A 15,261-nucleotide genomic window follows, 5' to 3' on the forward strand; every position below is an offset into this window, starting at 1 on the left:
GATTCCTTTGAAAATCCCAGCTGGTGTGAAGAAGGTTAACCTCTTATACCAGCAGGCTGCTTAATGGCTTTTAAATAAAGCCAGGAAAATCCCTTCTTGTTCTGAGAGGTTTCCCAATCCCACAAGATTTATTTGACCAAAATGGCAGCTGCAGAGAAGGTTTCCCCGCGGTTCCTGGCTTACCAGGCTGTGACGGAGAGCGGGGTGTGAAGAAGGCTTATCTATTCACATCACACCTCTAGAGAGAATGGGGGTTAAGTGTAGATGTGAAGATTTTCCCTGATTCCTAACCCCCACTGTCTCCTCCACGAATATCTTACCTGGATTGATATTTCAAAGCTATTTTGGGCAACAGCAACAAATTTAATCTACAGCTTGTTCGCATGCTGAAGTACTGTACCATGAAGACTCAGATCAATTTTGACAGTTCCACTATTTAGAGTGGCATGAAAAGCTAAACCATGAATCACTGAGTATTTACAGTGGAATTCATCCCAGGGTACCAGTACTCCCCTCGCTCTGAAATGAAGGTCTGATCGAAGATATCTGCGAGAGCTTAAAGGCTCTGGACGAGAGGCTCAGCTAGTGTAAACAGGCATAGCCCCATCCTGTCCCTGGACTAGGATCCACATGGTGGATAATACTCTGTAGTGGTTCTGGAATTCAAAGGCCCTCCAGCCAATATAGTCTACTCTGGAAGTTCTTTGGGACTAGTTCCCTATACATTCTGGTGAGAATTAAGCTCTTTAAATAGAGCAAACATATGTTTCTTTCCTTCTGGAAGCTGGGAATGGTAGAGTAATGGGGAAAAATGTATTCACAAATAATTATTTAGCAACCAAATGTTAACAATTCACAAAAAACATAATTAACAGGGAATTATTGAACTAGTTCTTTTGGAACCTTTATAGTGCTAACGGAGATGGCCCTGGCTGATGCACAGAACACTTCGGTTCAATTCCCAGCTGAGACACACATTTCCTGTGTGACCTTAGGCAAGTAAATTAATCTACCACGTGCCTCCTTTCCCTTCTCTAAAATGGGGATAATCTATTTGTTTTAGCATTTTTATCTCACTGCCCATCGCTGTAGTATCTGAGTACCTCCCCAGTGAAACTCATTTGATCGCTGTTCTACCCAAGAGAGTAAAGATGAAGGTCAGAGTGGGAGAGCTACTGGGCGAATCAATCATTGAGAAGAGAGTGGTTAGATGAAAGAGGAATGTAATGGCCTTTTCATCTCAAGACGTGGAAATAATGGATAATCTGGCCACCCAACAGAGTTCTCTACTGTGCATTGACAAAACCATTCTCAGAGCACAGATAAGGGTGGCAGTTGTCCTTCCATCATGTGATGTTCCGTTGCAAGGGAGTTAGTTACGTGAATTAGGCAATGCAGTTCAACATGCAGACTTGCTAAAAGGCAGGGCCCATTCAAGTATGGCTGAGTCCCCCTGCAAAGCTGTTAGAGCTCCAGAATTTCAAGGCCCAACATTTGGTGCCTTACACTAATCCGAGCCCATACATCTTCCTGTCCCTGAACTCTCATGCTATGTCGGGTAAGTAGGTTGGGCTCAGTGTGGTGCAAGAGGGGTAAGTATTGTGTCCAGGACTGTTGGATGTGCTTGCAGAGGAAGGAAAGCAAGTGTAGTACTTCAGTATTACAAAGCACTTTGAGATCAGCAGATGGGAACCGAGCAGTTATTTATCAGTCTCCTAAACTGTGCTGGGATAAATCAGGACTCTTTGGCTAGTTCAAGGTATATGAAGCCTTGAAAGAGTAAGCAAACTGGACCGTAGATTGCTGAGTAAGAGTGTGCTTCTGTCATATATGGCCTGTTTGTCATTTAGATGCAGAGAGAACACACATGAGCCTTTAGTTTCTCTGAAGTGGATTTCCAAAACTCTAGCAACTCACTTTAAGTGTCAGGCAGGGGTTCTGGGTAAACTAGATATAGGGTAAAATGTTCAAAAATGCCCAACGGGTTTAAGAGCCTAAGTCATATTGATTTAAGGGCCAGAGTTTAAAAAGTATTTAGGTGCCTAAAGATGCAAATGGTGGAGGGACATGAGACGAAGGTTCATGGGGATTGATGGGTATTGGCAAAAGCCAACAACACACCCTGTGCTGTCCAAAATAAGCATTAAAGCATGGAGAAGTCTGTTCGAGGGATCAGAACAAAATGGTCACACAGGCACTTCCTTTGCAATAAGAGTCTAATATCGGGAGAAGGGGTTTCAATTGAAATATGTTTTAAAATATAGTTCCTGCCTTAGTTTATCTAGCAAACATTTCGACTGCGACCCAGTCTCACCCCCAGATCAAGGGATGAAATGCCACACGGCTTCATTTTTTATTGCGCTCCTGCCAAATGCACTCTGCCCTTTCCAATCTTCTTCTGTTTCTGGCATGAAGCAGGGTGCTGCTGAGCTTTATGTTACTGGTCTGCTGGTACCTGCTTTCACCAGAGTCCCTGCCAGTATCCTAAAAGGACCTGCCTCTTAGCTCCTTTTATTGAGTCTTTCTAGGTGCGGTTCCACTGCCGTACGTGATGTCAGTCCTCCGTTGCCTCCGGCAAAGTGGAAAACAACTGCCTCCTATAATCCTGCAGTCATTCACAGGATAGTCGGTATTTTGCTGCCCTAGGTAACCACCTGTTTGAGCTGTAGCTCCCGAAAGCTTATGCTCAAATAAATGTGTTAGTCTCTAAGGTGCCACAAGTCCTCCTTTTCTTTTTCACCTCTTCTGGCTATAGGGTACATCCTTCATCATGCAGATGCGCTTTCACTTGCTGTTTCTCACGCAGGCTGTGTGGCAGGGAGCTGTGGAGACTCTGTCTCCTGGTGACTCCGGTATTGGGTGCTGTGGATTGTTCTTAATCTAAAAAGAATATGAAATAAAATGAGTGCTGTGGCCCTTCTCTCTGATCCCACTGCTTCCTGCTGTGCAAGTCACTCCCCTTGCTGTGCCTTGGCATCTACTATCTGCCTGGCCTATTGAGTCTGTGTAGCTTTGGGGTGCTGACAGTCTCTTATTTATTATTTGTCTTACAGTAACACCAAAGAGCTCTACTCACGGACCAGGGCCTATTATTCTAGATGCTTTTTATACAGTGCCTGGCACAACAGGGCTCTGATCCTAACTGGGGGGGCCTCCAAGTGCTACCCTATTAAATGCCCCAAATCAGGTTTTAGAGCAGCTGTATAAGATCTTGCAAATCTGTCTCTCTTATGGCTGGTTCCACGCGGAAGCACCGGGTGCAGGGATTAGAGTGGATGTGCTCGCGTCATAGCAGATGGTTGAAAGAACAATAGCAGCAAATCTCCCGACACGTTTGCTCGTAATCCAGCACCTGTCTGTGCAGACCACAGATGGCATAAAAAGCCCTGACAAAGGAGAGACAGGCGTGATGGGGGGTTGAGAGGGTGACAGGAAAAAAGCGAGGGGGGGGGGAGGGATGGACCTCCTGAAAGTGCTGGGCATGCTGATGAATCACTGGCACATTTACTGTGTGCAATTTATGTGGAGGGAGGGGCCTGTTCAGTTTTTTGGTGTTTATGGGACCTGAAGCCCCAAATCAGCAAAAAAATGCCAATGGGGAGATGTCTACACGTCGCTAGGAAATCATAAAAAGTGTCAGCGAAGGGCACATCCATTCACGTGGTTGAGGGAGGACTGGAGAGAGAGAACTCATTATATCGTGGGATGAAACGGCAGTAGAGATTTGTGGGATGGGGACAGGGAAAAAGATGGCACACTTTAACCCATGCAGAATCTGGCTCTGATTCTCCTCTTGAAGTAACCACAGTGAAATCAATGCTGATACATTGGTGTAAGCGTGGAGTAAGTCAGAGCAGAATGAGGCACACTGGGCTAGATTTTCAAAAGCGCTCAGCATATTAGGCGCATGGTATGTGTTTAGCTCATTTCACAATCTGGCCATAAGTGTCATGATGGAAGCTTTTATTTTTATTTATATAAAATGATTTCTTTCCCTCCCACCCCAAAAAACAAGGGGAGGAAAAAAAGACAAAAAAAAAAAAAGAAAAGTAAAGGACTGGAAAGGGAAAAAAGGGAGGGGAAGGAAAGCAACATCATGATTTCCATCCACTAGGAATTAATCAGTTTTCTAAAAACCAGACCAAATCTCCAATTTGTCTGAGAAAACATTACCCACTCTGTAGCTAATGGGAGCTTTTAGTTACTGAACACTTATTTAAATGCTAAAATGGCACCTGGGCTTTTTTTGTTTGAAAATCTGGTCCCAGTTTTGGGATGCTGAGCACTTGAAAATCTGGCCTTGATGTCTTTTGGAAATCTGGCCCATTATTTGCCAGATTGTAGCAAAAATATTCAGTCATTCAAAAACAATTCCTATCCTTGCAACAAAGCCCGTTGCCAACTGTGTCCACATATCTATTCAGGGGACACCATCACAGGGCCTAATCACATCAGTCACACTATCAGAGGCTCGTTCACCTGCGCATCTACCAATGTGATATATGCCACCATGTGCCAGCAATGCCCCTCTGCTATGTACATTGGCCAAACTGGACTGTCTCTACGTAAAAGAATAAATGGACATAAATCAGACATCAAGAATTATAACATTCAAAAACCAGTCGGAGAACACTTCAGTCTCTTTGGTCACTCGATTACAGACCTAAAAGTGGCAATTCTTCAACAAAAAAACTTCAAAAACAGACTCCAAGGAGAGACTGCTGAATTGGAATTAATTTGCAAACTGGATACAATTAATTTAGGCTTGAATAAAGACTAGGAGTGGATGGGTCATGACACAAAGTAAAACTATGTTTATTCCCCCCCTTTCTCCCCTCCCAACTGTTCTTCAGATGTTCTTGTCAACTGCTGGAAATGGTCCACTTTCATTATCACTACAAAAGGCCCCCCCTCCCCGCTCTCCTGCTGGTAATAGCTCACCTTACCTGATCACTCTCGTTACAGTGTGTATGGTAACACCCATTGTTTCATGTTCTCTGTGTATATAAATCTCCCCACTGTATTTTGCACTGAATGCATCTGATGAAGTGAGCTGTAGCTCAAATAAATTTGTTAGTCTCTAAGGTGCCACAAGTACTTCAATTCCTTTCTGGTGAGTTTAGTTATAAAATAAGCCAATTTTCTTATGGAATGCCCAGGAAACTTGCAACACAATGATTCTGAAATGAGTTGTTTGTTTCAGGAAAAACGTATATTTGTTTAAGTTTTAAAGTTATTTTTTGGGGCTGGCTAGTGTCTGTGCCGTACTGCCATCTATGGATGGAATCAGAACTGCTCCACTCTGTGTCATAAGCCCTATGACGCTACTATTGAGACTTGGTTAGTTCAAGTGCCAGTGAAGTAGGAGATTGAGTTCTAACCCTGTGGCTGTGTTATCCAGCAAAGAGATGACTGTGAAGATTTAAATGACCATGGAGTTGTTGGAACAGATTAATTTGTTAGATACCTCAAAGAGTCCATTTATGGACTTTGGTTGCTGAAATATATTACTATCCCGATTAGTGTGGAATAGATTGTGTTGGTCTTCAGGCATGGAATGGGGAATGAGACGCCCCCCCGTGTGCCCCTACACAAGCTATCTGAACCCAGGAGTAAGTGGGCACTGCTGGTTTTCGTACTACTTGATGGAGCAGCTGAAGACTTAGGCGAGAGTGAAAAATGGGGGAACCTTTGCACTGCATGGTACATTGGAGTGGTGTTGTACATTGTTGCTGGTATACATCAGCAGCCACTATCCCCTGGAGCAAGGGTGAAGCAGGGAGGGAATTGTATCTCTGCTGGGGGTCTCTGAGGCACAATACCTCCTGGGCTGGTGCAGCTTACTTACCACCCTGTGCTCAAGGCTGTGCCTACAGGCAAAATCAAGCCCAGAGGCTACAAAAGTCAATTTGCAACCCGTTTTCATGCTGGCTTAGCAACCATAGGAGAGGTTTGCTGTGTAGAATGTAAACATAATACCTAATCTGTGATTATGAATTAATTGTGCCGTTTGCTGAAGTGATATTACAGCAGGAGGGAATCCGATTTCCATTCTCTGGTAAGGGCTCCCAGAATGCCAGTGTCCCAAATGTTCTTACTGAACAATGATGTCAATGCTAGGAGTCGTCTCAGAAATGCCAACAGCAATTGAAAATAACAGGCCAGATCCTCAGCTGGTATAAATCAGTGTAGCTCCACAGCAGGCAGCATTCAGCCATGCAGGAGCCATGTAGACCAGCAGTTCTCAACCAGGGGTGTGAGGCTCCATGGGGGACAGCGAGCAGGTTTCAGGGGGTCCGCCATACAGGGCTGGCATGAGAATCATCGGGGCCCTGGGCAGAAAGCCAAAGCCAGGCTGCCCTGAGCCCTGCCACCTGGGGAGGAAGCCTGAGCAGCTTAGCTTCATGGCGCGGGTGCCCTCCTGTGGCGCAGGGCCCTGTGCAATTACCCTGCTTGCTACCCCCTGATGCAGGCCCTGGCTTTTCTACACAGAAAAACAGTTGTGGCACAGGTGGGCCGTGGAGTTTTTATAACATGTTGAGGGACCTCAGAAAGAGAGAGGCTGAGAACCCCTGATGTAGATTTACCCCTCAGAAGAGCTGGGCTGTTATTTCCCAGCATGGTGAGAAGTGCTTTTCGCTGAATAAGTTGGCAGGTCAGTGTGCTGCGAAAATGGGGTGCAGTTTGTTTGTGTTGACAGATAGTAACCAAAAGTACCCTTCCGACAAGTGATGGGCCATAAGCAGCCGCCTTTTCTGGAACCAGCAGTATTCATGTTTCTCTCGTGTCCTGCGGATCTCCATTCAGAATAGAGCCGCATCCCATGAATACACCAGAGCCCCCGGGAGTGTGCGGAGTCTGCAGAAAGCCATGGTACAGTGGCCAGTCAATGTCTGCTCCATGATGATGTACAGGAGGAGGAAAGCTGAGGGCTTAACACTGCAATTCCCAGCAGGGTGTGATGTTTAGGTCTCTGGGGGTGAGGAACAGCAACCACCACACAGCTGCATGAGAATTTCTTACTGGCCAGTTCATGGTCCTGGAAAAATCACCAGGGCTCTGCCCTTCTGGCTGAAGGGTGCAGTGCTAGAGGTGGCAAAGTCAGCTAGCAAGAGGGATGAGGAAGACAAGAGACCCCTAGGCTGGGAGCTAGTCACTCTCCATATATCCTGAGGCCAAAATACAGTAGAAATAAGCCCCGGTGGCTGGTAAATTTCCACACTCTTGAACACTGCAGATTTCAGACCTAAGGAAATAACACAGCTTGGCTAGACTTTACAATGCATTTTGGGGGCATAATTCACCTAGCTGTTCACCACTAAAATCTTGCATTAGGGCTTATGCGGTATTTAGATGTTGCATCGACCTTGTGCTGGGGTGAATTTCATTCTTCCTCAATAAACTGATAAGGGCTAGTCAGGTTGTAAGTCATGATCACTACTTCCAGATTGTGGATTGTGCCACACAAGGACTAAGGATTGTGCCACACAATAGGTTTTGTTACTCCCTGACCACTACTCCCTCCTACCACCATGGCTTGTTTGTCTTGTCTGTTTTGACTGTAAGTTTTTTGGGGCAGGGACTTTACTCGCAGGGTTTGTACAGCACAATGGTTGGCCTCTCAGCGTTACCACAGTAAACAGTTTAATAATAAAACCACACAACCTGCGCTCAAAGTTTGGAAGCTCATTATATAGTGGGCATTTAAAACAACTCTTTAAATTGATTGTTGGGGTTTTTTATTGTTCAGTTACTGTATCTGCCAGATCTCTGGAAGGCTTTGGACTGTCTATTACTTATTGTAGTTCAATTTGTGACTGCTTCTTGGAGACAGAAAGGGAACTAGTGGGGCAAACCCTGGCTGGAGGCCAAAGAAAGGCAATATACAGTAGGAAGACGCTGTAATTCATTCAGCACAGATACTTCTCTGCAGTTAGTCTGTGCTTTCTGAGGTCAGTGACAAGACATTGCCTGTCAGACAGGCAATTATTCCATTTTGGAAACAATTCTTTCTGTCCATGGGAATATTTCCAAGTGTGTGGCTCTGTTTTGGATGACAGTGTACTGGGCTGCCCTGGATCAAAATGGCATTGTTCTTTGGATCATGCAAGGCCATGTTGGTACTGCCTAGGGAAGTTCTTGAATAACAGCTGCTATTAGTTGCTCATCCCTGAAGCTCCATGCAGGTGGCCAGACAATGTTTTCTTCAAGTGAAACCTGGAGGCTACAGTGAGAGTGCTGGCACAGAACGGAAATACCTCCCACGCTGAATACACCCACGCACCAGAGATTAGACTCAGCAGCTTTAGTCTTGAAATGGTGAGCCTCTCCTACCTCCTGGATGGCTTAGATTTTAACAGGGCCTAAAGGGGTTAGGTGCCCCAGTCACAGTAAGGGAGTTTAACCTGGTGGTTCCTCGTTGGCTCACCAAGGAATCAGACCCTCAGGTGGAATTAGTTCCCATACATGTTTTCTTGCTGTTTTGATGCTGTGCACCATGGACTTGATCCAGGCCCCATTAAAATCAATGGAAAGTCTCCCACTGACTTCAGAGGGCTCCAAATCAAGCCCCCTAAGGGCTTCTTTTAGTCAAGAAGTTGCAGTGGCATTGAGTGTGAGTGTGAGCCTCTGTAGTCAGCCTAGGAACTGAGGGACCCCAGAGACTGGTACATAGTATCTCTCTTTCAGTAGGGAGATGGCTCCCATTATCATCGGAGCATCTTGCAGTGGTTAAGGTATTGATCCTCCGACACCCCTGTGAGCTTGTGCAGTGCTAGTATCCTTGTTCTCCAGTTGAGGAACCCAAGCACAGAAAGGTTAAGTGCCTTGCCCAAGCTCACATAGGAAGCCTGTAGCAGAGCAAGGACTTGAACCTGGATCTCCAAAGTCTAAAGGTAGCACCTGACCCACAGGACCAGCCTTCTGTTTCCGATGGGCTACCTACACTATATGACATGGCAGTCTGGCTCACAGACCCCTTCTCACCAGGCGCTTAAAGTTGAATAGTGCTTAAGCAAAGCACTGTGACCCCCTCTGAGACTTGATCAGTCAGAGTTATGCCCTTTTGCCTTACGGATCTGCTTTTGTGTCCCCTTTCACCATAGTACACGAGGGTCTGTTTCCCACCTCTCCTGCCAAATGTCCAATTTAGATCTTCTGCTCCTGCAGTTTGACTCATTTTGTGGTGGAGCTTGTCTCCTCGTGTTGTTTTACAGCCTGGCTGCAGCCTCCTGGCAGTGTGCTTATGTCATAAACATTACCACAGCCCCAGATGGGCTTCCTAATCACTGCTGCAGAATGAGCTTTTGTGAGTCACTGGAAAAACTCGCAGACCTCCTTGTCTTTGTCTTCCTTCCCCCTGCATCGAGTTCCTTCAGGCACGTAAGCATTAGCAGGTTCTTTCAGTCAAGAAGCATGTGGCACCTGGGTCAGGCAGTGCTGTTGGAAAGGAGCTGCCTGCACAAGAGCTGGCACTCAGCAGTGTTATGCTGGCTGCTGCCCCTCACAATCTCTGCCCTGTCTAATGGGGTTGACTGGCTTGTGAGCTGGCAGGCTGCCCTCCTCACACATGGCCATTAGTGCAGGTGGGCAAGGCCGCCAAGACCTCATTGATGATCATTAAGCAAGAGTCTGAGCCAGAAAGGCCCTAATGATCTTATCTGTCCTGTGGTTAAAGCTGATCCACGGGCAAGGGGAGGTGGCAACCATAATTCAGCTCCCAACTAGATGAACTGCTCAAATGAAAAACCTGCCACAGGTCTAACTATTGGCCTAGAGCTCTGCCAAATGCAATTTCATGCTAATCCAAGAGCATGGGACTTGGATGGGGGTTGCAAGACAACAGAAATGGGGAAGGGGTCTTGTCTTTCCAGCTCTCCAGGAGACTCCCCTTCTCCCCCATAATGTCCTTGCCCCTGAACACTGCACCGTCCAGCACTGGAAGCTGAGTAGCCGTGCTCTGCTGCTGGGGCAGTGGCTGCTGGCCAGGGATCGAGGGGAGGAGTGGGGCTTATTCTACTGTTCTGCTCTTAACAAACTGCAGTTCCCATGCCCAGAACTGATAGACGTCCACTTGATGTGGAGGGTCTGATTGATCCAGTAGTGTGGCATATGATGGTAGGGAAGAAGAAGGGAAGGAGTCCCACAGGCAGAGCACATTCCCTTGGATTTATCTCCAGGAAGTCCCATCTCCAAATGGCTGCAGGAGGCTTCCTGGGCTCTCTTTCCTCGGTCACATATCGTGCTGAAGGCTCTGAAGTTGCACAAGGTCTTAAATGCCCATTTAACACAGCATGAGACTGGGATGAGTAACACTGACTGTGGTTCAGAGTTCCTTCTGTGGGCTGCCAGCCATGGCCCATAGCAGCAATGAAAGATGATGAGTGTTCCTGCATTCCACGAGACAAGGGCTCCATGAGCGGCAAACAGGCACAGCGGCCAGTTTGCAAGCTGCTATCCCGCCACTGCTGACATCTGCTATTGCTAACACTAACAATGCGCCTAGCGGTAACACTGTCTGCCTCACAATAGACTCCCAGCGAAGTTCAGCTGGGTGGAAAAACTCTAAAGGGAGCCAGCACCTGTTTAAAGAAGTTCATGAACTTGTTTCAGTTTCAATGTCCCTTCATCCTACACAAAGACCAGAATGATTAGATGTGACAATGGCTGAAGAAAAGAAAAACCTCCGCAAAACAAAACCTTTTCCCTTCCTCCTCCCACTCTATTTTCCAAAGGAGCCAAATGAGATTTTTTTTTTGTACTCTGAATGCAAAAAACACATGCCCACTAATCATTCCACATGGCCTCTTACTATTCTGTGTTCATCTGATTCCATCTCCTCTTTGGTTAGAATTAGAAGTGGGTGCAGGATGGAAAACATTCAACTGTTGGTTACGCCTGCTGCATGGAGATGGGCCAAACCAGGCTGGATCAATGCCTTGGCTTTCAATCAAACTTGCCCTTTGAACACTTGGGAAGTACAAGAAAACTTTGGTTAACTTCTCCCTCCCACACTCGCCAATTATTTTGCTGCCTGTCTGGGTTCCTGCCAGAAGCAGAAATGTTGAAAATATCACAAGGAAAAGGCTGTTTCCAGCATGACCAAAAGCAGAGAGCCCCAAGAAATCCTGCGCAAGAAAAATCTAGTCTTGCAAAAGTAACAGCCCAGTTGGACAGACTTTTAAAAAACCCTCATTAAAATGTCAGCATTTGTTGGGTTTGCAGGGATTGTGGGTCTGTAGCATCTAATTAGAGGAAGAACCTGAGGTTCCTATTAGAGCTGGTTGGAAAATGGGAAACAAAATTTTTTTGGGGGGCCAAAGATTTCTTTCCATTTTTGTGTCATAATTTCCCAGTCAGTTGCTGCTCTCCTCAATGTGATCTGCATTGCAGGGTTAGGAATGGTTGGGTAGCTGGAACTGTGAATAGCAATTATACCCAGGCTAGTTGCACCTTTTTTTATTTTTGCCAGGCTGAGTAAAATAATCCAGTTTGTAATATGCAGCATTTATGGGGACTCCCTGAATGCTAGAGCCCAGGGAGCCAGGAGCATCTACAGCCTTTGCCTCTGAATCTGTGATACACACAGCAAGTTACCAGCCATCTAGAGGGGACAGATCCACGACCCTCACAGTAATGCCCTGCGTGAGGTCAGTTACAGGACTCCTCAGTGTGACTAAGCGGGGGAGAATAGGGCCTCTACCACGTGTGGAAAACCTCTGCCGTTCCAACAGGTCCAGTGCATTTTTACTGTGAAATGATGCCTTACCTCATTCAGTAATACGAAGAAAGAGGGTATGTTTCCAACAGTGATTGGCAGTGGGAATCAAGTACGTCTTTGGCAAGGAACTAGAGTATCTCTTTGCTGAACATCTGCTAGCTATGGATGGTGCTCAGAAGAAAAGGTGTCACAACCCATAACATGTCCAAGCCATGACAACAAAGGGTTTCTTCTTCCATGCCTGTCTTCTCCTGTTTGGCAAGGGCTTGCACACATCATTCCTGAGACTGATCTCATTCACGCTGGAATAACCGAAAAAGCATTAATGATGCACCACAGGGATTTAAAACTGTGTGAGTGAGAGAAAAAAAACCCTAAAAAGAAGGAGCTGAAGGCAGCATACAGACACAGCTGAATGTTACTGATTTTATATTTTAAACATTATTTTTTCACATAATAAAATTCAATATGGACAATTTAACCTTTAACTAACAGAAGATTTTCAAAATTGGCTTTCTAAAGTTAGTCTAAGTCTATATTTTACTTCACAGCAAACAACTGGGTGCTCAGCACTTCTGAGAATCAGGCCATATTTTTTCAGTGTCTAAATATGGATTTGAGAACATAACTTTAGGCAACTTTTTTTTAAGTTATGGCTAAAGCATTTTGCTTCTGTCTTGTTTACTCACCATTAAAAAAAAATTTCATATACAAACTCCATGTAACGTGTACAAATTTGTTAACCTAAGCCAGTATCATCCTAGTTATTAAGGACTGGATCGTGGCCTAGCATAAGTGGGAGATTAAGATACACTGGTCCTCTCACGTCCCTGTATGTCTGTTGAAAGATATAGTATTCACTCCATGCAGCAAGTTAGTAGCCTTAACTCCACCCTGCCCCTAATGCACTAGCAAGTCCAGTGTGTGTGTGTGTGTGTGTGGGAGGATAATTAGCTACTGGTACATATCAGTAGCAGATGGCAAGTCCTCAGAAGCAAAGTGGGAGCCAAAAATGACTCAGGTCTCTCTGAAGCACCATTCCTGTTCTGCTGTATTCCTGGGGCACTGCAGTTCCATGCCACTCCTTATACAGGCCAGGTTATATAAGGGCAATGTATTTTTTATCCTTTTTTCTTGACTGAATCTTGTATTATTGACTCTCTACTTTCTGATTGACCGAAGCTTACCTATTAACCAAAGTATTCTGTTTCGTACCTTTTTAGTGAAATAAAAGTATCCACATGCTCATGCAAAAATCTTGGGCTCTTTTCTTGGGCCCTTCTTCACTATGGGCCTAGGGAGCTAAGACCTTCATCTGCTGCATATGTTGGGGATCCATGATGGGTAACCCTGATCCAAACCCCATGGCCCCTCAGCAAAGTGCACTAAGTAGTTCTTCCCTCCATCTTCCTCTCGGAGACCTGTCCTGCACAGAGGGGGCAGGTAGTAGTGCTGTGAGCATGCTAACTTATCCCCCTTTGGGGTATGGAATGTGGCCTCTGCAGTGAGGAACATAAAGCAGATGCCTCCCCCCAACTCCATCCCACTCTTCTCCACGTCTTCCTGGATCACATGAAGCTGTAGCCCTGCTCTGTTATCACAGGGTGGGGAGGAGGACGAGGCTACTATGCTGACATGTTTCACTTTTGCAGAGACCCACCTCTGCACTGCTCCTCAGAAGGGAACTTTTCTATAGGAAAGAACTGGCTACTGTGTCTGTTTCCACCGACCTCTTCTGGGTGGAGTCAGAGCTGCTAAACTGAGTGTCCTATACTGGCCCTACACTGCTAACAAGTCACAAAGATCTCCTTTAATTCAGATGTGCCTCTTTTGAGCAAGAGGTTGTGAGTTCCATCCTGTCACAGAAGCTCTGAGTGGCCATGGGTGTGAGTGGGTAAAAATTTCAAAAGTGCTTAAATCCCATTTTCAAAAGTGACCTAGTCATTTAGGAGCTTAAATCTCATTGAGCCTAAGTCACTTTTGATAATGGGACTTAAAAGTGCTTAAGTGACTTAGGGACTTTTGAAAATGCTGCCCCCGTCTGTCTGTCTAATTTATTAATCAGATGGGAAAATAATTAAAGGGGGAAATCCTCTCTGTCATGAGATCAGCCTCTATTTTAAAATCTGGGCATGTGGATTATCATGGTTTCCACCCTTTCAAGCTCCCAGTTCCTAATGTCCTTGAGAGTGTTCAGTCTTGGCAGAGACAATGTCACCACTTGCCAAGTCATCACAAGGACTCCAGAACATGCCTAAAGACCGGAGCAAGAGAGAGATGAGGGAAAATAGACAAGTAATTCTGAGACATTTTAGTATTCCTGGCGGTACTGCTGCCATCAGCTGTTCTATCAGCTTTCACAGGCCCTGCTATAATTAAGATCTGTCAACATGGATAAAAGGAAGAACATTCAGTCAACTAATTAAGTATCACTTTAATACTCTAATATTTAAATTCAGGTTCCTAAATCAGCAGAATAATAAAATGTTTTATGTATGCTTAAATGGCAGGGGAGCAGAATGTGAACATCTCAAAAGTGGATTTAATTATCAATCCGTCTTGCCCTTACAGAGCCGAGCTGATCTCACCACTGTTGAAGTGGAGCTGGAGTTCTCCTGCATCTCTGTGAAATAAACATACAGGCACAAGGCTGGCCCTCGGAGTTGGGAGCCAGGTAAGCAGTGAGACGTGCTGAGACACAAGTCGACTTCAGTAACCCTCACAGCACATCTGGAGGTTGGGAGGGCTTAGAAACAGTGTTTCAAGGATACTTGTTGTTAAGGGGGGGATTTTACTATATGGTGGCAGGGCAGAGCTGGAGTAAGAGCTGGCAAGTGGGAGGAGTCTGCTCTCTCACAGATCATCTTTCAAGGTTGCATCAATCCATAGTTTGACACAAAGTGATGGATGTATTCAGGGCTCATGTGGGAGGAGGTGCTAATAAAATGGGCTCCTCAAAAAGTCAAGGCCCCGTGTAGCCACACACATAGATACATAGATACTAAGGTCAGAAGGGACCATAGTCTGACCTCCTGCACAACGCAGGCCACAGAATCTCACCCACCCACTCCTGCAAAAAACCTCCTTATGTCTGAGCTATTGAAGTCCTCAAATCGTGATTTAAAGACTTCAAGGAGCAGAGAATCCTCCCTCAAGTGACCCGTGCCCCATGCTACAGAGGAAGGCGAAAAAGCTCCAGGGCCTCTTCCAATCTGCCCTGGAGGAAAATTCCTTCCCAACCCCAAATATGGCAATCAGCTAAACCCTGAGCATATGGGCAAGATTCACCAGCCAGATACTATAGAAAATTCTTTCCTGGGTAACTCAGATCCCACCCATCTAATATCCTATTAGGCCTATTTACCATGAATATTTAAAGATCAATTAATTACCAAAATCATGTTATCTCATCATACCATCTCCTCCATAAACTTATCGAGTTTAACCTTAAAGCCAGATAGATCTTTTGCCCCCACTGCTTCCCTTGGAAGGCTATTCCAAAACTTCACTTCTCTGATGATTAGAAACCTTCGTCTAATTTC

The 15,261-nt window shown here is 45.5% G+C and overlaps 1 long non-coding RNA gene across 1 annotated transcript in view; it reads left to right on the forward strand.

The window, feature by feature from the left end:
• Window positions 1-15,261, forward strand: part of LOC122456812 — a 204,008-nt gene that overhangs the window by 96,924 nt on the left and 91,823 nt on the right. Inside the window, exon 3 of the long non-coding RNA XR_006275894.1 lies at window positions 14,291-14,393. This is a non-coding gene — a long non-coding RNA (uncharacterized LOC122456812). The remainder of the gene's footprint in view (window positions 1-14,290; window positions 14,394-15,261) is intronic.

This window comes from Dermochelys coriacea, chromosome 15, assembly GCF_009764565.3.
Source record: "Dermochelys coriacea isolate rDerCor1 chromosome 15, rDerCor1.pri.v4, whole genome shotgun sequence".
NCBI classification, from domain to species: Eukaryota; Metazoa; Chordata; order Testudines; family Dermochelyidae; genus Dermochelys; species Dermochelys coriacea.